The sequence below is a fragment of the Canis lupus genome, chromosome 14, assembly GCF_003254725.2.
Source record: "Canis lupus dingo isolate Sandy chromosome 14, ASM325472v2, whole genome shotgun sequence".
NCBI lineage: Eukaryota > Metazoa > Chordata > Mammalia > Carnivora > Canidae > Canis > Canis lupus.
The window spans coordinates 41,882,791-41,906,288 of record NC_064256.1 but is presented as its reverse complement, the minus strand read 5'-3'; the positions used below and the strand labels follow the sequence as shown (position 1 = coordinate 41,906,288).

General features: G+C 41.9%; 1 protein-coding gene across 7 annotated transcripts in view; it reads right to left on the bottom strand.

The window, feature by feature from the left end:
* Nucleotides 1-5,995: 5,995 nt before the first annotated feature.
* The window catches only part of LOC112670646 (translation initiation factor IF-2-like), a 26,899-nt gene continuing 9,396 nt past the window's right edge, over nucleotides 5,996-23,498 (bottom strand). For 6 of the 7 annotated variants that reach the window (XR_007402073.1, XR_004804531.2, XR_007402069.1 and 3 more), the window contains exons 6-8: nucleotides 14,709-14,826; nucleotides 7,593-7,655; nucleotides 5,996-6,234 (exon numbers count right to left, since the gene is read on the bottom strand). The gene's annotated coding sequence lies outside the window, so the exon portion shown is untranslated. The remainder of the gene's footprint in view (nucleotides 6,235-7,592; nucleotides 7,656-14,708; nucleotides 14,827-23,498) is intronic. The other variant, XR_007402068.1, reaches the window with a different exon arrangement.

The window sequence follows — 23,498 nt, the reverse complement described above, 5'->3', positions numbered from 1 at the left end:
TCTTGATATATAAAACACATATCACAACTTTGTCCGTTGAGGAAGACAATAGTATTTATTGAGTGCCCACTGTGAGCCAGGTGCTGGTCTAGATGTCGAGGCATACCGATGAACAAGACCGAAGACCCTGCCTCAAGGACAACACATCACGGTGAGAGGTCAGTGTTCAACTATATATATATTGTAAAGATACATATTGGCAAGTGTCATGAAGAAAATCAAAGCAGGTGAGGGTGTGATTACATCCGGTGGTCAGAAAAGGCCTTCCTGACATGCTGACATCCGAGCAGGGTCTGAAGGAAGGGCGGGAAGGAGTCTCACTTGTATTTGAGAGAGTGTGCTACCAACACTGCGGGACAGCAGGGGCCCCGGCCAGCCATCTGAGCCAGGAGGAGGGGCTGGTCATGTCAGACCCATGGAAGGTGGTAGATCAGGTAAGGACTTGGCACTTGCTCAGTTTTGCTTCCCCTGCAGGGTGCCAACCACACAATATGTGCTCAGGGAGTATTATTGAATCAAGGGTGGACGGAGCATGGTGATTTGTGACACACTGAGAAGTAAAAGATAACATAAAAGATATGAATAAATATATAGAACACAAGAATGACCCATAAGCCCTTAGCCCAGATAGAACCACTTTTAAACTTTAATGCTAGTCCTCTTAGTCTTTTACTTATTATTTGTAGATTCTATCTTTTTTCATATTTGAGACAATGCTATGTCATATTTTCGTCACTTAATCAGTGTGCAATTTTTAATATCATCCTTTAACTCACTGGAGATGCACTGTGCATCTAACTGGTCCCAGTCACTTGAGCAAAGTGGTCATAAGGCAACTGACTCTTTTATTATTATTATTATTATTATTATTTTTTTTTTTTTTTTTTTTATTTAGGGACGCCTGGGTGGCTCAGCAGTTGAGCATCTGCCTTTGGCTCAGGATGTGATCCCAATCGAGTCCTGCATCAGGCTCCCCTCGAAGAGCCTGCTTCTCCCTCTGCCTGTGTCTCTGCCTCTCTCTCTGTGTCTCTTATGAATAAATAAAATCTTAAGAAATAATACTAAAATAAAATTTTTATTTCAATTCAATTTAATTAACATATAGTGTATTATTAGTTTCAGGAGTAGAATTTAGTGATTCATCGGTTGCATGTAACACCCAGTGTTTATCACATGCCCTCCTTAATTACCCCATTCCCCCCCACTTCCCCTCCAGCAGCCCTCAGTTTGTTTCCTAGAGTTGAGTCTCTTATGGTTTGCCTCCTTCTCTGTTTTTATCTTTTTTTTATTTTTCCTTCCCTTCCCCTATGTTCATCTGTTTTGTTTCTCAAGTTCCATATATGAGTGAAATAATATGGTATTTGTCTTTCTCTGACTTAGTTTGCTTAGCATAATACCCTGTAGTCCCATCCACATTGTTGTAAATGGCAAGATTTCATTCTTCTTGATGGCTGCATAATATTCCTGCGTGTCTGCGTGTGTCTCTGCGTGTCTCTGTGCGTCTGTTTATGTGTGTATCTTCTTTATCCCTTCATCTGTCAATGGACATTTGAGCTCTTTCCAAAGTTTGGCTATTGTGGTACAAACTTTGGGGTGATTGTGCCCCTTCGGATCACTACACTTGTATCTTTGGGGTAAATACCCAGTAGTACAATTGCTGGGTTGTAGGGTAGCTCTTTTTTTTTTTTACTTTTTGAGGAACCTCCATCTGTCTTCCAGGGTGGCGGCACCAGCTTGTATTCCCACCAACAGTGTAAGAGGTTCCCCTTTCTCCACATCCTCACTCCACATCATCTCTTGTTTCCTGGGTTGTTAATTTTAGCCATTCTGACCAGTAGCAACCGACTCAAGGGCCACAGGAGATGTTCAGCAGCCACTAAGTCTTACCAGGAGGGGGGTGCACAGACCACCAAACCTTGCAGACTCAGATGGAGTGACAGCACGCTGGCCCACAGGACCCCTGCTGGCGCCTGGCTGCAGGATGCCTGAGTCTGCTCCCTAACACAGGGGGCGTCTTTGCCTCACAGTCCACAGAGCTTGTCATCATTAGCAAGACAGCGCCTGTGCAACTTTCCCCTCCACATTTGGGCCTGAGGCATTGGAACATTTCCTAGAGAGGCAGTGTGTTCCTTTTCTGTCTCTGCTTTTACCTCCAGTAGCTGCCCCCAGCTGTTCCTAATTCTCTCTCTGGGTGAATGACTCAGCTTGATTCTGGGTCTACAACATGTGGCTTCTTAAAGGAGCCAGACCATTTTGCCGCACAATGACACATAGCTCAAACCAAGGTAGTAAAACCACCTACGAGCTACGACCATAAGTCAGAAGACATAAAATGTATGTATTTTCAATGTCCAGGATTATAAGCTTTTCAAATATGAAAATAAACATGTGCCTCAGTAAAAACAAAATCCGAGAGGGCTTACTAGAAATCAGGCAGCAAGCCTAAGCTCTTCTCCGATGCGGCCTCCTATCCTTACATGTGCTTTGGGGAAGGTTCTTTCTGGAAGAGCCACTGGGGCCTGTGCTGAGGTGTGTGCTGAGGTGTATGCTGAGGGCCTGTGCTGAGGTGTGTGCTCTTAGAGCTCAGAGAAGTAGACAGGCATGTTCATGACCAAGAGGGAAGGCCCACTGAATGTTTTTGGAATAATGCAGATTTTACCAGTGAGCCACCATTGTTAGAGCCTAATGATGTTTTTGGCTGGTTGTTAAAGCTGCTTTTGCCCATGAGCAACAAATGAATTTATTCATCTTGCATTACTGAAAGGAAAACAAACCTAAGGCAAGACAAAATTAATGGGAAATTTTAGAAAAAAAAAAAAACGCAACCCACCGCCACCAACAAACAGCCCTATTTGGTTGAGATGATTAGTGCCAGATGGAGGAGGGAGCCCAGGTGCCCCGATTAGAGGAGTGGGCGGGGGGGGGGGGCGCCTCTAAAGACAGAAGCAATTGCACATAAGCCAGCACAGTGCAAACCTTCATGTCACTTGCAAAGCAGAGACATATTTCCTCTCTTCTTTTCTTTCTCCCCTTCCTGCCTCTCTTCCTTCCTCTCTCCCTGTAGCCATGGGGATGTTCTAGGTTGGAGCTCTTCCCAGGGAGAAGGCACTCTGTGACGGGGCTGCGGATCAAAGCTGAGGACTGGGGTGGGTGGAACAGGGCGAAGCATCGAGGAGTGTAGTCATGATTTCTCAACACTTTCCCCAGACTTTGGATCTCAAAACCAGACTCCCATCCAGAGATAGTAAAGCTGCATTCGGCTGCTTCTATGGCTGTCCCGCAATCAGTTCATGGCGTGTTGTTAGAGGCTTTGAGCTTAACCAGACCTGCACATGGCCTCAGTCTAATTCCATCTTGTGGCTCCTAATGTCATCATATGCAGCCTCTGGCAACCAAGCCATTTCCAATTGCTGACATCCTCTCCCTTCAGCACTCGTCCTGCCAGAATTTTTTACAGCTCCTTGTCTGAATCTCCCCAGGAAAGATGTTTTTTCCCCACTTTGGCAAGATGGTTTCCAGAAAACAATCCTTTCCATAGAACAAATGAATCGAAAAGTTCTGTTCATTATTAACAACACAATAGTGGAGAGATTCAAGAATCTTGATGCTCCATGAAAGGAAAAGAACATCACAGAAGTCCTTTGTGCAGTATTTTTTTATTTATAGTTTTTATCACATTTGCCATTTCACCCATTTAGTGAAGAACATTCGTTTGTTCAGATCAACACTTTGTTAACGTTTCAATTCATGCCAGAAGCCCTTATGAGCTACATGAGCTCTACGAAGACAGTGAAGAGAGTTTACTCTGTTGTGCTCCACCTTGTACTCTCAGCTCCTGGTAGAGTACCTAGCACTTCGTAAGTGTTCATTAATATTTATTGTTGAATAACTGAGCTATTTTCTAACAGGAAATGGAAGTCTGCCCATTTTTTTTTTTTTTAAATTCTGTGGTGTTTTGTGTGAAACAGAAATGTTTATCTGTCTTGGAGTTAAGAATTAAAATTCAACCTACTTTCACTTTTAGGAAGCAATGAGACTCTTAAAATAGATGTCTATCTAGTTTAAATTTGCAACCATCCCTAGGTATTAGAAAGTCAACCCTTTCTTCCATTACAAACAAAAATCCCGGCAGCCCAGGTGACTCAGATGTTTAGCGCCGCCTTCGGCCCAGGGTGTGATCCTGGAGACCCAGGATCGAGTTCCACGTTGGGCTCCCTGCATGGAGCCTGCTTCTCCCTCTGCTTGTGTTTCTGACTCTCTCTCTCTCTCTCTTTCTCTGTGTGTGTGTGTCTCTCATGAATAAATAAAAATCTTTAAAAAAAAACAAATAAAAATCCTATTTCGTATCTAGCACTGCTCCTTTGTCAGTTACAAACTAAGCCCCATCAGCAATAACAAACAGATTATTCCCCTATAGTGTACACAAAAAGGGGATTCTAGACTCTAGAAGGGATATACTTCAAATTTGATACACTAAGACGAAATTTTATCAATTCTCTTCACATTCAGGTAAACAAAGTGAATGTATAATTCTGAAAATACCCCATATTATATTATTCCGAATCATCCCTAGCTATTTGAGCTAGAGGTTGAGGAATTGAGAAAATATAAAATTTCAACCTCTGCTTTTCACAGTTAGAGAAACAGCTGATTTAATAAAACTCCAACAACTGTTGGCCAAATCCCAGATGAAGCTGTGTGGTGGTTCCTAAGTGAGTTTTTAGAAGTCTGTCTTATTTACAATGAAATTATATACCAAAATCCAGACTGCTGTATACAATCTTTTCCCACAGAGAAAAGTCTATTCCAAATGTGTTGACAGCTAAAGAGAAAGCTGGTGGTACTCCCAGCAGTGAAACTGGCTGGGACGAAAAAGGTAGAACTGCGTCCTTTGACTGAAATTCAGTTGGAGACTTAATGAGTTTTCTTTGCACCTGAGCACAGGGAATATGAACCAGCAAGAGGCAAAACTAATTTGTGATGATGTCAGATGTGTGGCTTCTAAGAACTCCTTCCACCTCCCAGCCTGCCTGTGGAATTCCAGGGAAGAGAAAAGCATCTGCATGAACAGATCTCCTATGTGCTGTCGAAGATTCGGGGGTGGTGGGTGGGGTGGGATTTCCATGTTCTTCCTGTTTTGATACTTTTAAAACCAATTTCCATGAAATTTGTGTTTGATCCACTGGTGGACCTCACCTGTGCAATGTGGCTCTCTAGAAAATGAGCACATCAATGTACCACTTACCCTGGATAACTGCTGCTTTGTTCAACGCAATTTTGTTAACTGTACCAGAAGAGACTGAAATAATTGTCATGTGTATTTGTGATAGAGTATTACAGGTAATAGACAGTACATGCCATGACTACGACTGAAACATAAAAAGTAAAAAATTCTCCTTTTCATGTGTTCTCATTTTTTCAACTATTTGGAAATATATAATCCATGCATATCTTCTAGCACTCAGCCCCACAAGGAAAAAAATGTGATTTAACAGCATTTAAGCTTCTGAGAGTTAAATGGATTTGGCTACTGATTCCTTACCAGCATTAGCTGGCTTAGTAGAAATGTATTTTGTTAATTTGGCTGACAACGAGGCTGACAGTCTAACAGCATTACCACCAAAAGCAGCTTTGGTTTTTGCCCTTAATGAGAATTTTCATACCATAGCAGCTTGGATTTGCCAGGGAGTCATGCTTTAAAGGGATTATGCTGAAAAAGTGGAGCCCTCCTGGAACAAGATTAGATATTCATTTTAGGAATACAGGCCTGCGTCCCTACTGGCCGAGATGCTTGAATGTTTGAGGATTCCTGTCACACTCTAAGTTGCTGTGAAAGTGTAGAGCAGCTAAAGAAAAATCCTAGAAAAGGCTGAATGGGAGTTGGCGTGAACAACTGTAAATGGGACCCAACCTTTCCCATTTTAGAAAATCTGAACAAGTCTAAGAGCTGGAAGTAGAATGTTAGAATCCTCTGAACACCTAAAAGACGAGAAGATGGCAAAAGTGCTGTTTAATGAATTAAAGAAGATAAAATCAGGAAACAGAGTTGCGGATGGCGTTAGTGCAGGGCTGAAGAGGCCTTGGTTCTCCAGGCTGGCGGAAGCGGAGTATCAGGTGGCCGAGATGCGGCCCAAGGCAGCCTCATGGGGCCGAGGCTATTGTGTGGGTCTGGGCAGCCCTCCAGCCCATGCTCAACCAAGGGGCCTGGCTGCACCCGCTGAAGAAGAGCGCCTCCTACAAATCAAAATCATTTGAAATATTTCATAATTAGGAAAAAATGGTTTCTTTCTTTCTTTCTTTCTTTCTTTTTTTTTTTTTTTTTTTTTTTTTTGAAAAAATGGTTTCTAAAGAGCACTGCCTCTGTGGAAGGGATCTGGAATAAGGCCAATAATAAAATTAACAGGACCTCGGTGTGAGCCACTGACCTCTGTGGCAGTATTGGCTGTGTCATCAGCTCCTTCCTCAACAGAAAACCTGAGCCCATTCGCAGGAGAGAATGTAGGGATCTCCCCCGGCTGCCAGTCAGCTGACATGTTCAGATGCTGTTAATCATAAATGGGAGAGGTCCTGCTAACCAGCAACCCCTGCCCAACACGCACCATGTTTGCATATTCAAAAGGTGACATCATATCAAGCCTCAAGGTGCTCACCATTCATTTGGAAAAGATAAGGCTAAGACACACATGGACGGTATTTGAGAATACTTATTAAGCAATAAGTAGCCAGCTGCTGGATTCCAGAGTCGAGTTTAATCCCATTTCAGCCATTTAGAAGCCTGCACAAGAGCTTCGGTGGGCATAATTCCAAGTGGGAAAAGGCATGAACATTGCCAAATACATGCCTTAACAGCGTTTGCCTAAAATGGAAATGTCCTTAATGCTCCTACTGATTAAAAGAGGAGATTGAGAGCAACACAAATACCCATCACCTGGGTCTTCTTATATAAATATGATGCATTCTGGTTTTTTGTTTTAAACTGGAGAATGAGGAAGCTTGCTTTGTGCTGATATGGAAAAATCTCTACATCATTCAGTGTCCAAACAGGAGAGTAGGAGCCATTCTCCATATTTCAAGCAGAAAAGGATGCAGTGGAGGACATTGGTGAAAAAACAGCCAGGAGGGCTATGGAGCATAAAAGAGGGGGGCTCTTGTCCAAAGATGGAAGCTGCCAACTGTCCCTTGGCTGGATTAAAGGACTGAACACTCACTGCTGATGTGGCTAAAACCACCCCCCAGGTTGCTGGATCCTGTAGTGGGGGAAATGACTAATTTCTTCCTCCCATACTGGAATCTACCATCAGTGCCTCCCATTTGGAAGAATCTAACATGAAATTGGTCACATAAGCAAGTCTGGGAAAGGGAATGGTGGGTCCCTAAGATGAACTTGGACCCAACTGCCAAGAGACAATCTGGTACATTTGCTACTCAGATCCACACATTTCACTGTACCCATTCAACAACGACATCGTGCTTCTACCTAACAGAATGCAACTATATTCCTCATACAGATGAGTGCAGGCTCACTCTCTCCCCAAAAGAGGGGGACACATAGCGGGACCATGTGAAGAGGCAGCCTCAGCCACTGTATTCACCTCTGTGTGATGTCAGCTCTTCTTCTCGGTTTCATCACCACGGCATCCCGGATATTCTGTAATCTAAAGGCCACACTGTAAGGTTAACCGCCACCAACACTCGATGCTACACATAACAAGCAAAGAAGAAAATATGTGTAGCCACCACAGTTCTTGTCAAAACTAGTTGATGGTGATAATAGTTGAGTAATAATTCACAATGAGCTTCTTCCAATATCCATTCCAGGTTCTCTTTGCCTTGAGCCTAAACCTTAGCTTTTGGGTTTTTTACCTAGCAGGATGACTTCAATCTTCATTTCTGAAAGGCCTGAGTTTATAGTAGACTGGCGAGTTGCAATATTATTCCAGCAACTTTTAGCACATTGAAGGGCTAAGAACCACCCAGGAGAATTTCCTGGGCTCCAGACACAGTCTTTCCTGCCACCACTGTGTCACAGCAACCTAATTCCTCTGAGTAATTCTGACCAATCACCCCAGCCAGAACAGTAACCCTCTTCTTTGCCTGTCAATTCAGTGGCGTGAGAAATTTGAACCGTGCAGATGGCACTATCAACTTCCTGTTCAGTGGAACAATTGTATGTCCCTTGAGAAACCACTGTCTCCTTAGAAGCAAAACCTATAAGCCAGCTGATCGATGCTTCAAAGAAGGCAGGTGAATAATCTGAGTGATGTTCTGCATGTGACATCATGCAGATTCCTTTGACTCCCAGATCCATGTATCTGGACCATAAGAGACACAACACCACTTTTTCATTGCTGATTCAAAGCCTAATCCACATTCTGCAAGAACGTCACCCAAATTGCGGAGAGGTATCTCCCAATGGTGCCATTTTTGAAACTTCAAAGATTTATTCCTTTCCTTTATAATGATAGCTACCTTTGGGTGATGGAATATATGGTAAACCAATAAGTCCCAGGGGCATGAGCCCTATTCTATACTTCTTTTGCCATAATATCAGTTCCTTGGTAATAAGCAATGTTGTGCAGGACATGATGTCATGAAATAAAACATTCCGAAAGTTCACAGATGGTGGGACTGATAAAAGCACTGCAGGCAAGGGATGGGCAGCACAGTTAGACATAGTGTCCACTCCAGTAAGGACAAAACCATGCCCTCCATAATGGGAAGAGTTCCATGTAATAAACTTGCTACCAGGTGGCTCACTGGTCCCCCTGGGGAATGATGCCACACCAGGGCTCCCTACTGGTCTCTGCTGTCAGCAGTGACAGGCATTCCACAGTGACAGTAGCCAGATCTGCCTAGGAGAGGGAAAGTCCATACCGTTGAGCCCACGAGTAGCTTCCATCCCTACCGCAACAGCCATGTGCTACATGAGCCTATTGGACAAGCCTCAGGTGGCCGGGAAAAGGGCCGACTGACATCCACACAATGGACCATCCCATCCAGTTGATTACTGAGAGCCTTCTCAGTAGATGTCCCATGGTAGCATTCACACAAGACAGTGGCCATATGGGGAGGTCCATCTGCAAACCTCTGCCTCAACTCCCTTGTCACCCATATGCCAATCAAACCATTAGTCACCCATGAATTATGTAAATCTCAACCTCTGGCCATGTCTCCATCCAGACAAAATGGACAACTGCTGTGTTGGCCTTGAGAGAACTTCCCTTACCACATTCCTGATGTGAGCTATAATGTTTCAACAGTCCACATCTACCTGGTGCCTTCAAATTGCAAGGGACCATCTGTGAACTTGCCCCAAATGTTCTCTTCCTCTGTCAATTGTCAATTGCAAAGGGACATAGGTGTGCTCTGTGCGAGAATCAAAATGCAGCAAAAGGAGACACCTTGGGAGTCTGAGATACCTGCTCATGAGACTTACTTGTGTCTTCAGGACTCCCTCGACCCCTATCTGGTATATGCTATTTACAGTGGATGATGGATTGCTCCTGTACACGCCCAGCCTTATGGCCTGCTAGATCAGTATATTAATTATCTACTGCCATGTAAAAAATTACTCCCAAAACTTAGCAACACCCATTTGTTATCTCACGTGGTTTCTGGGAGTCAGGCTACACCAGGAGGATCTGGCTCAGGATCTCTCATGAGGCTGAGGTCAAGCTGCCAGCCATTGAGGGAGTCACCTCCAGCTTAACTAGCCATGCTGTAGACCAGTGGTTCTCAAATGGGGGTGATTTTGCTCCTCCAAGGATATTAGACATTTTTGGTCTACAACTGAGGAGGAGGATAGTGGAGCTGCTAAAATCTAGTGGGTAAAGGCCAGAGATGCTGCTAAACATTCTATAATCCTTGGGATAGCTTCCCACATCTAAGAATTATCTGTTCCCAGGGATTCCTGGGTGGCTCAGCAGTTTAGCACCTGCCTTCGGCCCAGGGCGTGATCCTGGAGTCCCGGGATCGAGTCCCACATCGGGCTCCCTGCATGGAGCCTGCTTGTCTCTCTGCCTCTCTCTCTCTCTGTCTCACATGAATGAATAGACAAAATCTTAAAAAAAAAAAAATTATCTGTTCCCAAAATGTCAAGAGTGCTGAGGTTAAGAAACCCCATTAGTGAGTCTTCTTTTGCCCTGGTCCCAACACAGAAGTGGCAGCCGTCTATATAACACAAACCATTGCCCTGAACTGTACTCTCAAAAAGTATATATGTTATCTCAAAAATCAAAAGAGGCACAAAACATGGTAGCTCTTTCTCGGTGGTAGGTGGTGCAAGTATAGCGATTTGCCTTTCTCTTTGGAAAGGAAATGTCAAATTTCCCAGACTACTGGACCCCCAGAAACTCCACTGGGGAGCAAGCCTTTGATTTTCCTTGGGGTTTATCTCCCACCCTCTGGCATACATATGTCTTACTAAGGTATCTAGGATCTGTGCTACATCCTGCTCATCATGGTGTCAATAACATAATATATCAGCATGCTGCTCTGGGGAATATCAGGATGATCAAGGCGCCTGCAGACCAGATCTTGTCAGAGGGCAGAAGAGTCACGTAGGCCTGAGGTAGGACAGTGAGGGTGTTTTGCTGATCCTGCTAGTTGAAAGCAAACTCCAGCTGGTGATCTTTGCTAATTTGGTAATGAGGGGAAAAAAGCATCTGCCAGAGCAACAGCTGTGCACAAAGTGCCAGGAGCACTGTTGTGTCACCCAATAAAGAGACTACATCCGGTCCAGTACCCGAATAATTTTACAAGAACCCACAGTCATTCCCCAACAACTGTCTCACTTCTGCTCATGTCACACAAATGAGTTACATGAGGGAATGGTCAAATGCCATGCTGGTCAAGTGCTAGATGGGAATACTGACCTCTGCAATCCCCCCAGGGATATATATAGCTCTCAGTTTACTCCGATGTAGAAAGAGCAAATTCGGAGAAGCTTCTGCGAGGCTAGGGCTGCTATCCCAAGGCTCACTACTCAGGTTAGGGAATCAAAGCGGGGGTTCTTTGAGTTGCTGGTACCTATTACAACTATATTCAGGAGTGGGAAAATAACCATATGGGGGCCAATGGACCAATTGGAACTCCGCAATGCAAGCACAGGCCAAAATTTCATTTATCCCCAGATTATTGCAAGTGCCATCCGCCCCCAGTGTCCAGAGGCTTTTGGGGCCCCTGGAGGTCAGTACTGCCTTAGAGCCAATGTCCAGAAATTCCTTCAAGGTCTGGCTATTCCCCTCCCCTCAGTCTACCGTCACCCCCATGAATGGCCACAGGTCTTTTGGGAAAGGCGTAAAGAAATATTTATGCTAGAAGCTCATAGCAATATTATCCAGATCCTTCTTAAGGCTTCTAGGCCCCTTCTTCATCTATGGTTAGACTTCTCAAAACCGAGCTTGCATCAAAGCCAGCTGAAGCACTTGCCAAAACAGACTGCTGGACACACCTGCAGAGTACGTGTGTCAGTAGGGCTGGGGAGGGCCTGAAAACCTGCATTTATCACACATACCCAGGTGATGCTGCTGCTGCCACTCCTTGGCCACAGTCTGAGAATCAGTGACCTGAGGATTTCTATGTCTTTGAATAGATTCAGGTCTGGGACTAGGGTGAAATGCTATGACTCTCTATCAAACAACTCAGGTTTCTGTGCACTAGACCTAGAGATTTTCCAATAACATAAAATAAAGTAATTCTTAGTAGACTGCCCAGATATTCTGGTTCTTGGGCCACCAAGAACAGTTAGCCAACATCAAAGACTCCTGGGTGCTAAAATACTCTGCTTGCTGCTTCAGGCACTATGCCCATTATAATAGTATCACCTATCTTGCTTTGACTTAAGGGCTGCCATTTGGCTCTGCCCCTGCAGAAGGCTGTCATCCACCGAAGTCAAGCAGTCTGTTTTAATGAAAACATCTTTTCCCATTGGTGGGTCTCTTAAGAACCCTTGAACAAGAAAGAAAGTTCAAAACATCTGCCACCGTGCTTGACCATGATAATATCAATCAAGAAAGACCTTTCCCATTGCTACCATTCTGTCTCCCCAAATTCCATCCTAGAGGAACCAGAACCTACCATGACCTACCATGGTTAGCATGGTAGGGTATGGGGTAGAAGCACTGCATGAGCAAAAAGAGAGGAAACTGATCCCAGCCCCATCTGTACTGAAGGCTTCTCTCTTGCCTAAGGTACGGATAAGGAGACTTATCTGCAAAACAAGGTTTTCATCTTTACATGGAATTTAATTACTAAAATAAGAGTACGTTGTATGACTTGAAGTGACTGGAGTTTCATTTATATGACTTTAAGAGTGACCAGAGAATTCAGGGATCTGCCTGAGTTTTGATCCAAGCGATGGCAAAGAAATATTCATTGAGGGGCGCCTGGGTGGCTCAGTCAGTTGAACATCCACCTCTTGATTTCATCTCATGTCATGGTCTCGAGGTTGTGGGCTCAAACTCCATGTCAGGCTCCACACTCAGTGCAGAGTCTGCTTATCCCTCTCCCTCTGCTCTTCTCCTCACTCGCACACTCTTTCTCTCAAATAAATAAATCTTTTTTTTTTTTTTTTAAGAAATACCCATGGAGTGGCTTATAAAAGACACTGGGATATATAAGTAATGTTGCTTCGTAGTTGGACCCTCTAAGACCTGCTTGTTCAATGTACTGGCTAAAATGCCAAATAATGTGGAAATACACAGAGATGGTTATATCTTCATAGAGAAGGCAGGAGATAAAACAGCATGCTCCCAGACATAGCCAAGGCTTCCCAGATCCCCCAAAGGACCACAGAGACAGGCTGCTGTGGATGGCACCACCATGAGCAATGAGGATTCTATCATGGCCTAGAAGCACATCCATGGGCTTTTATACCCTTCTGGCCCTCCCTCACCTTTGATTATCCCAGAAACTCTGCTAATGTGCCTACACATTCAGGGAGTGTTAACCAGGAGACTGAGTGAAATGAATGGCAATTTCACGGGAGTATCCTACAGGAGGCTCAGGTTTTAGATCTGCTTGAGTTTCATTCCTGAATGTCCCCAAACCATTTACTGGAAAGTATATCATTTCTTTTCTTTTTGGTAAATGATAAAGTGTTTTAAATAAAGCATTCCAATATATAGATAAGTCTATTTCTGGATTCTGTTCTCTTCCTTAGATGCATCAGCCTATACCTGTACTGGCACCAGAATAGCAAGAAGGCCAGTGGGACTGCAGCAAAGCATGAGGAGAAAGAGAAGAAGAATGGGAGAGCTCAGAGAGGAATGTTCTCAAGGGTGGAAGGAGATTCACATTTGGCCTTTAAACTCTGAGTGAGCAACTGCAGGGTTTTGAGCAGAGGGTGAAATGATCTGATAGGTGTTAGCAGGATGATTCTGGCTGCTGTGTGGTTCCATGGAGGACAGGCTGTGGGGTGCATGAGTGGAAGCAGGAAGTTACTGAAATAGTCCAGGTGAGAGATGATAGCTTCTTGTACTAGGGTGCTGGAGGTGGGAGGGGTGAGAATGTGAGAATCTGGGTATATTCTGAGGGTGGAGCCAGCAAGGTTTCCTAATGAATGGGTTCTGAAGTGTGAACAAAAGAGTGAGGTCGAGAATGATTCCAAGGTTCTTGTCTGAGTAACTGGAAGGATGGAGTGACTATTGCCTAAAATGAGATACAGTGTGGGAGGAATGGGTTTTAGGGAAAAGACCAAATTTTAGATATGTTTTATTTGGAAGATCTCTGATATTCAAGGAAAGATGTCAAGAGAAAGTTCAATACACAAGGCTTGTGTTCAGAAGAGAGATCCAAGCCAGGGAATATCTGGGGTCTCTTAGATAGACACAGTATCTAAGGCTGGGTGGTTAGATTAGATCACCAAAGGAGGGGGCCCAGACAGGGTTGAGATCCAAAGACTGGGACCTGGGACACCCCAACATCAAGAGGTCATAGAGATGGAAAGAAACTGCAAGGAGAGTGAGAAAAAATGGTTTATACTCTTGGAAGAGAGTATGGTATCACTGAAGCCAAGAGAAGACAGTGGCCCAAGAAAAATGGTTGGATCAGCTCTACCACAGGCTACTGACAAAAGCTGTAGCAGAGCAAGATGAAGACCAAGAATTCACCACTGGATGCAGCAGTGGTCATTGGTGATTTGCCAAGGGCAGTTCTGGAAAGGGTAGGGCTGAAAGTCCTAACTGGAGAAGATTCAAGACAAAAAGGAAGACAAGTATTAAGAGACAGTCACTGTAGACATTATTTTTCTAGTAGTTTCACTGCAAAGGGAGACAGACAAATGGGTTAGTGAGGGAAAGGGAAGTGGAGTCAATAAATAGCTTTTTTATTTTAGGATGCAAGAAATGAAGGCAAGTTCAGACTCCAGTTGGAATGATCCAGTAGAGAGGATACACTGATGATGTAAGAGAGAAAGGAAAAATTGCTAAAGCGATATATGGGCACCCATCCAGGCAGAAAGGGCACTCTTACACTGCATACTGATTCAAGGTTTTCAGAGGGAAATTTGGTATTATATACTGAAATTACAGACGCATGCATTCTTGAACATAGCATTTTTACTTCCAAGATTCGATTCTGTAGATATGCCACCATCTATGTGCAAAGACATATCTACCTATTATTTATTAGAACACTATATATAATACCAAAATCCTAAAAAAAAAAAATCTTGAATGTATATGGGTAGTGGATGGTTAAATCCATACCTGAAAAACCACGGAGCACTGGAAATGAGGTTGATGTCGACTTTCTGTTCCAGAAAGTCTCCAAAATTACATAAGTGAAAGATATCAAAGGACAGAAAAGTACATGGTATGCTCCCACCTGTGAAAAAAAAAAGCAAGGAATAAGTTGATACACAGAGTTATATATAAAATGTGTGTATGTACATAGAACATTTCTGAAAGGATTTACTTTCCACTGGATATCCCTTTTCTGAACTTTCCACTATTTTTAGGAGGTGTATTTATACTTTTCATTAAAGATTAATACAAAAAGAAAAATATCTTTGCTAGAAAGAAAACCAGAAAATTCAACAATTCTGGCTGTGCATTATTGTATTAACATAGTGGACATTTTCTTATACAACATTTAAGGGAGAAAAGTCATTCTCTTCTAGGCTGTTTCAGAAAGTAGTCTTCTAAATTGATTTTTACTGAACCTGCAATGTCTTTATTCAATAATTTGCAACACTGGAACATAAATTTTCATTATGAATACCCAAGGTAAAAGATCTTTAGTTTCAAAGTGCATTTCTGTTGGGTACACAATAGGCATCCAATAAAAACTTGTTGGGTTGAATCAGATCACTAATTAGATGAATGTCAACACTAAGCATGTGGGAAATGGAATTTAAATACAAAGCACTGAGGTTCTCTTCTCTGTAGGTTTGTAGGTATGTATGCGTGTATGTGTACTTACTGTAAATTAGCAACTGTTCTCTTTATTTTCAGTTTACTACATAGAATAGAATGCAGTATGAATTAAACCAGAAAGCTATACTTTTTGAGACTTTTTTTATTTATTCATGAGAGAGAAAGAGAGAGAGGGAGAGAGAGAAAGAGAAAAAGAGAGAGAGAGAGAGAGAGAGAGAGAGAGAGAGAGATTGAGAGGCAAAGACAGAAGCAGGCTCCATACAAGGAGCCCGATGTGAGACTCGATCCTGGGACTCCGGGATCACGCCCTGAACCAAAGGCAGACACTCAATTGCTGAGGACCCAGGTGTCCCCAGAAAGCCATCTTGATACAATTTAGCAAACTATTTAATCCTATTAACAATGAAGAAGTTATCAAGTAGGGGTGGAAAAGAAAATGAAGGGAAGACCACTCTCCAGAAGCAGAAATTATTCCTGAGATTGAAGTCTTAAAATGCACCTATACTGACTTAAGAAGGTGTTTTAAACATAAAGGTACTTGAATTAATAGTTCTTAAATATAAAGAAGGATACCCATTAGGTACTTCTGAACCGGGGAAAGTGGAAATTCATCATTTTAAGTGTCTGTCAGCGCGGAATCTCTTGTTTAGTACTTTCATGAGCCACATTCATATTGAAGACCACATCGAAGCTCTTGACAGATGACAAGACCTTGAACTGCCTTCTGAAATATCAAGTAAGACTGCATTCCTTTCTACGTTTTTAGTAGTAAGCATACTTATCGTAATCGAATCTTTTGAAAACTAGCACTCTATGCTACATAATGGCATCATATATAATAATCCTCTCATTTCTCAACCTTAAGCATTAGGGATTCTGTGCTATTTATTTAAGCTTGTGTGTTTTTTCTTTCCCCGGTTTCCTGAATTATTTATTAGTTACACAATACTCTTGCTCTGTGCTAAGTGCCGCTTCTCTCTCCTTTTGCAGCTGGAACACAAGTACATATTCTATTTCATTATCAATTTAAAGCTCACCTGAAGCTAAGGAAGTAATCATTCATTGTGACGGAATTGCTAGGATGGTTGTATATTTTCAAAAACATTAAGATTTTGTTTTTAATATTGGGTCTACTTGCTGCTTTTTTGGTTTGCTAATAGACAATGATATATAGGCTATCCATAAAATCTTCACACTGCAAAGCAATTCTTTGCAGGCAAGATCCACACCTTTACAGGCTCCCAAGAAGAAAAAAGGTGAAACTTGGTTCACTGACAAAACGTTCATCTTGAATTCAAACAGGAACTGACTGATGGAGCATTCCCCTACCTGTATGCAAGTCTATGCAAGGTGCTGTAGACCAGTATTTTTCAAACTTTATAGTGCATAAGAATCAACGGGGGATATTGTTACCATGAAGAGGCAGATTCATGGATCTGGGATGGAACCAGAGATTCTGCATTTTTAAGAAGGTCCTAAGTGATGCTGCTGCTGCTGGTCCCTAGACCTCATCTTGAACAGGAAGGCACAGAGCAATGGTCACCAAACCTGATTGCACAGTATGGGGGAACCCAGAAAAAATACAGATGCCCAGGTCCCAATTCTGTATCAGAACCTCTGGAGATGAAATTCAAGCCCTGTTAATTTTTTTAATGTTTCCCAAGTGCTTATGCACTGAATGTATTTCCCCAAATTCCTTTGTTGAAACCCTCATTCCTAACATGATGGTATTTGGAGATAAAGCCTTTGGGAGGTAATTAGATTTTTTAAAGATTTATTTACTTTTTCATGAGAGACACAGGCTGAGAGAGAGGCAGAGACACAGGCAGAGGGAGAAGCAGGCTCCATTCAGGGAGCACAATGTGGGACTCGATCCTGGATCCCGGGACCATGACCTGAGCTGAAGGCAGGTGCCCAACCGCTGAGCCACCCAGGCAATTAGATTTAAATGATGTCATGAGTTGGGACCCTCACGATAGGATGGGTATCCTTATAAGAAGAGACACCAGAGGGGTGCCTGGGTAACTCAGTTGGTTAAGTGTCTACCCTCTGCTCAGGTCATGAGCCCAGGGTCCTGGGATTGAGCCCCATGTTGCGTTCCTTGCTCAGAGGAGAAATATGCTTCTCTCTCTCCCTCTGACCCTCTGTACCCCCCCAACTTGTGCTCTCTCTCTTCCAAATAAATAAATAAAGTATTTTTACGAAAGAAGAAAAAGAAGAGACACCAGAGAGCTTACTCTTTCTCTTTCATCCAGTTGAGACACAGTTAGAGGGTGGCCACCTACAAGCCAGGAAGAGGAACTCAAATATGCTAACACCCTGATCTCAGACTTCCAGCCTCCAAAATTATGAGAAAATAAATCTCTGTTGTTTAAGCCACCTACTCTATGGCATTTTGTTAAGGCGGCCCAAGCTAAGACACGGGGAGAATCTAACATTATGCAGCGGAGATTGACGACTGTTGTTGTAAAGAATATTAAAGTGGCATAATCATAACTCTGTTGTAAGAGGCTTATAACTTATGGAGGAGCTAAGACTGGAGCCTATAAAAGTCACAGGTACTCAAGTGTAAGCCTGGGCCAGAGAGGTAGAGTATTAAGAGCCCCAGAACAAGAGTGCAACCAGGGTGGGGATGATGAAGGAAGAAAGCCGTCACTTCCTAAAGAGTTCTACTGAGGACCAAATTTTTAAAGATTTTACATATTGTAAATATGTACAATACAATATACATTATACAATAAAAGACTGCACAGATAATAAGCATTCAGTTACGACTTTGATCACCATATATACTCAATGTAATCATTACTTAAATCAAAATATAGAACACTGCCATCACCCCAGAAAGTTCCCTGGAACACTGTCCAGCCAATTTCCAGCATTCATAGAGGCAACCACCATTTCGATTTCTATCACTGTAAGTTAGCATGATTTGTTTTAGAATTTCACATAAATGGAACATTTTTGTATCTGGCTTCTTTTCGTCAACATAATTATTTTGGGATTTATCTACTTTATTACATGTATCCATACATGTAATATCTTCTTATGGCTGAAAGATATCCCATGGCATAGATAGGACAATTTGTCCATCTATATAAATGTTGCTAGACATTTCAGTTGTTTCCGGTTTAGGGTTATTAGAAATAAAACTACTATAGAATAGTCTTCCTAATGTCTTCTTTTAAAAAAAAAGCATTTTAATTTTTCTTGGGTAAATACATAGAGGTGATATTTCTGAGCTATGGGATAAATATATGTTTAACTTTATAAACAAATTGCCAAACAGCTCTCCAAAATGAATGAATCATTTTATGTTTCCACCAGCGATGTACAAGAGTTCTGGTTACTCCATATTCTCGCCTTAGCATTGCCAGTATTTTAGATCTTTACTTTTTTAAAGTTCACTCATCTGTGTGGTAAGACCGAGACTTTTGAGAAGCAATGTAGCAAAGTAGTTAAGAGTACTGAGTCCTTGGAGAATAATCTAGAAATATAAAGAGAATTATTGATGTAATAACCTTTTGAACAAGCAAGTCCATTTCTAGGAATCTACCTACATTTATATCTACTCAAGTACAAGAGAAAATGTACAACTTTATTCCATGCAGTATTGTTTACAATTAAAAAAGGTCATTAGGAATGCAAGGATCCAGTAATCGGGAACTAGTTGAAATAAACTACAGTGCACCGACACAATGGAGTTCTAAGAAGTTCTAAAGAAAGGATGAGAAAGGATTGTAGGTACTGATATAGAGACATCTCTAGAATATACCATTAAGTGGAAAAAATTTTCAAAAGCAAGAAGTATGTATACAAAGAAAGAGGAGTTAAAATAAGACTATATATCTACACACATACATATATCATATGTGCAAAAAAACGTACAAACGGACATATAAATAAGGAACTAATAAAATATGGTCATGTGTAGAAGGAAAGAAAAACTAAGCAGAGAGAGCAGGGGTAGAAATAAGACTTTTCCTAAATATTTTCTCATATACTTTTGATTTTGAATTACATAAATGTATTGCCATTAAAAATTACAAGTAAGGTATTCAGTTGAAATAAATTTACCCCATTTCATCAAATTCTTAAAAAATTTACAACTAAAAAACCCCTAAAGTTGGAAAGCAAACCTAAACATATATCAAATTGACAACATGAGCACACAGAAAAATTGTAGAAAGAAACAGATTCAGTGAAAATCTGGGAGACTTTAATGCTTCTCAAAAAGAGACAGGCAGAAATCAGTGGTCATCACCGAGGTGGTTATTAACAAAGTCCTCCCTTTGAGAACTGACAAAAGAAGAAGCACTTGTCCTGCTGCCCCTGCCTAAAATGCTTTTCAGGGTAACCAAATGGATCTACTTCATTAGGGAAAACTCTTCTTCACTAATGAGTGGCTGCTGATTAATGTAGGAGAAATGTTAACATTAGAAAAATCATAATTTTGTGATTTCTAAAGAATGTTAATTTAGTCAAGGGCTATCAAATGGAATGGGCCATGCAGTGAATGGCTGAGGGGGAATGGCACATCTGTATGGTGATGACGTAACTCCATACCAAAAACTGTCAGGTCACGAGGGAAATCATAGCAGTGTCTAGCAGCCAGCTCTGGGGACCATCACACAACCCAGAGGACAGTCTGGGTTCCAGTGATATTAAAACCAGATGGCATGTGCCTCCTGAAGAAATGCCATGTAAACCATACAATGGCACTCAAAATGTATTCTAGATAAAATTTATTAACATAAATCAATCAAACTCTTAGATGTAACTTCTGGTTTAGAGGAAATACAGGGGACAGAGGAGCAGGGTAAGTGACAACATGAGGAAATAATCAAACATTGAGTAGGAAAATTAACAGATGAAGAAAAGGACTGTTTTAGATTTAAGACACCTAAGGGACATACAAACTGGATAAAATGCAGGCTCTGGACCTAAACCCTGATTTGAACAAACTAGCTTTGGGGAAATAGTTATGTGATAATTAGGATAATTTCAATATGATCAAGGGATAGGATGCTATGGACACTTACTGGCAGGGAAAGAGAAAGACTATGAAAAGAAAACTATTTCCAACATTATGATCTTGTTTTAGTAAAAAAGACATATATGTATAAAAATATGGAAATACATGTAATAAAAGATTACCACTTAACAGTCTTGGGGTGGTGAGTATATCAATTATTTATGGTCACACAAATTACCAAAAACTTGGTGGATTAAAACTATAAAAAATTATTATCTCAAAGTTCTTTAACTCAGAAGCCCAACATGGGTGTCATAGAGCTAAGATCAAGGTGCTAGCAGGGCCACATTCCTTTCTAGAGGTTCTGGGGGAGAATTTATTTCCTTGTGTTTCCCAGCTTCTAGAGGCTGCCTGCATTGCTTGGCTCATGGCTGCTTCCTCCACTTCCTCCTTCATTAGCAGATCATGCCCTTCTCACCCTACATCACGCTGAACTTCTCTTCGGCATCCTTCTTCCATTTGTTAGGACCCATGTACACCAGGCCACCAGAATAACACCAGGACACTCTCCCATCTCAAGGTCACCTGATTAGCAATCTTAATTCCATCTGCAACCTAAATTCGCCTTTGCCTTGTACCTTAACATATTTGCAATTTCTGGGATTAGGACATAGATATTTTGGAGGGGCCACTATGCAGCCTTCCACAATGGAAACATGGTGTTTCTTTTCTTGTTGTTGCTCATCTGTATTTTCTGGCTTTCTACAATGCTCATATATGGCTTCTGTAATAACAAAAGGCTATTCTTCATTTAAAAATAAGTATAGTGCTGAGGGAGGAAGCAATACTGTAAGCAGTAATATTACAAAGATCATGAATAAACACCTACAGCAGGAATGCATAAACCATACGGCCTAATAGGTGTTGGTGCCTTGGAAAATTTCCACTGACAGGATCATATTTAAAAATGCTATAGTTCAAATAATGTGTATGAAAGGGCAGATGCTACATTCTGGAAAATGTTATGTATCAAGAGAAAAAAATGACTCTAGGGATGACAAGGACACCATGGTCAAAGAGACATGTGAAAAGTATGAATAACAATATTCATAAAATGTGAGTTCAAGTCCCAGCTCTGTCACTAACTAGCTGTGTGACCTGTGCCCGTTATTTAATCTCTCTTTGCCTCCACTGCATTATCCGAAAGAGGAGACTTTTCTCTTGGGGTTGTTGGAGGATTGAGCGATTTACTACTTGTACAGGGCTTAGAACTGTGCCTGGCACATGACAAGGACCCTATAGACACTAGTCAGTAATGGTTACGGTTCTGGCAGGTGTTTGTGGCCACCTGTTTCAGACGGAAAACCACTTCTGGAATTTTACTTAAGCTGGTACTTATGTTCCATCACTTTGGGGAATCATAAGAGTCATGCACTGATTATCAACGAGGTTCTTACACTCAAGGATACTAGAGTAATTAGCCTGAGGGTTTCACTACTGGAATTTTCGCCAAATGGCTAGGTTCCCAGGAAACACCCCAGTGGCATTAGCACAGTGGCTAAATAATATTTTTGAAGCATCAACAGCTCTTATGCCCAGAATTGCCAATATGCCAAATGGTGCTTATAACTATGGGGTTCTAACATTTGTATCGTGATGGAGAGAAAAGTCTAATAATTTGCTACTTTGACAATGTGGGGGCAAAGCAAGCAAGTTTTCTGGGGCTGTGAGAGACTGGAGACAACTTCAGTATATATCATGCATCAGGACTCTTCAAGACTGAGACGTGGCATAGAGCCCAGGCTGACCAAAGAACTCCTCCTTTTCTCTCCCTGATAATCTTTCACCTGCATAGGGGCTACTACTGACAAGAACAACCATCTGAGCAAGCACTGCTTGTATTACAACCGCACTTTATAAAGCACGATGCCCAAAGTGGTCAAGAGATTCACCATGTTCTAACGGACGGCAGAGCTGGCCCAGAACCTAGGCACATCCATATAGTTATCCGAGGAGAACCTGGGTGCCAAAGACTGAGTGCTCTGGGCTCAGGCAGCCTGGAATAGAGTGAGGAAACCATGAAAAGTTAGGAACAGAACCTACACGGAAAGGTAGAAGAACAGTTACTGGGATCCTGGGTGGCGCAGCGGTTTGGCGCCTGCCTTTGGCCCAGGGCGCGATCCTGGAGACCCGGGATCTAGTCCCACGTCGGGCTCCCGGTGCATGGAGCCTGCTTCTCCCTCTGCCTGTGTCTCTGCCTCTCTCTCTCTCTCTCTCTGTGACTATCATAAATAAATAAAATTAAAAAAAAAAAGAACAGTTACTTGGAGTGTGCTCTCCTCCTCTACTTTTTGGCTCAACCTAATATTTTTTAGAGACTCACAATTTAAGAAAAGCCCCTGTTGATGTCACAAAGGATGTCAAAATCTGTGCATAAGGCACGGTCCTGCCCTGGAGGGCCACAGATTCTCACAGAGAAGACATGCATGAAGTCGAAATGTTAGCAAGAATCCTGATTTCATAACGCTGGTAGTCACTAAGTACTTTCCCATATAGTTCCCAAAACTCATACATCGGGCAAGTATGATTTGTCCCTTTTTATAAATAAGACAATGAACCACCGACCAAAGACACTGACATGGTTCAAGGTCAGAGACCTAGCAAGTGGACTCTGTCTTCTGCTCACCTCATACACATCACACGGGTAGTTTAGGACAAATGTTTTGCTTTTTGATGACATCTGCAAATGCTTTGGGGGTTTTTACACAGTATACAATACATTGTTTGATTATCCAGGATTATTTCCATTACCAAGATCGATGTTTTTTAAAAGCATTTAAAATGCTTTTAAATGTTTTTTAAAAGGTTTATAAGAAAAACCATTTGTAACAAAGGAAGGAAGAGGGACATTGTCAGGGCAATGGGGAAAGCAAGACTGAATATGTTATCATGTACACTTTTAGCAAAGATTTTTAACTGCAAAAACAAATGTTCATTGAAGAAAATTTTGATCATAAAGTGGAATGAGAAAAATATCTGTTCTCCTACCAACCAGAGAAAAGCCATGTTCAGCAACCTCTCATTCCCCAAATTTTTTAAGATCATACATACTATAAAACTTGACGACTGATATTAAGCCTCTGAAA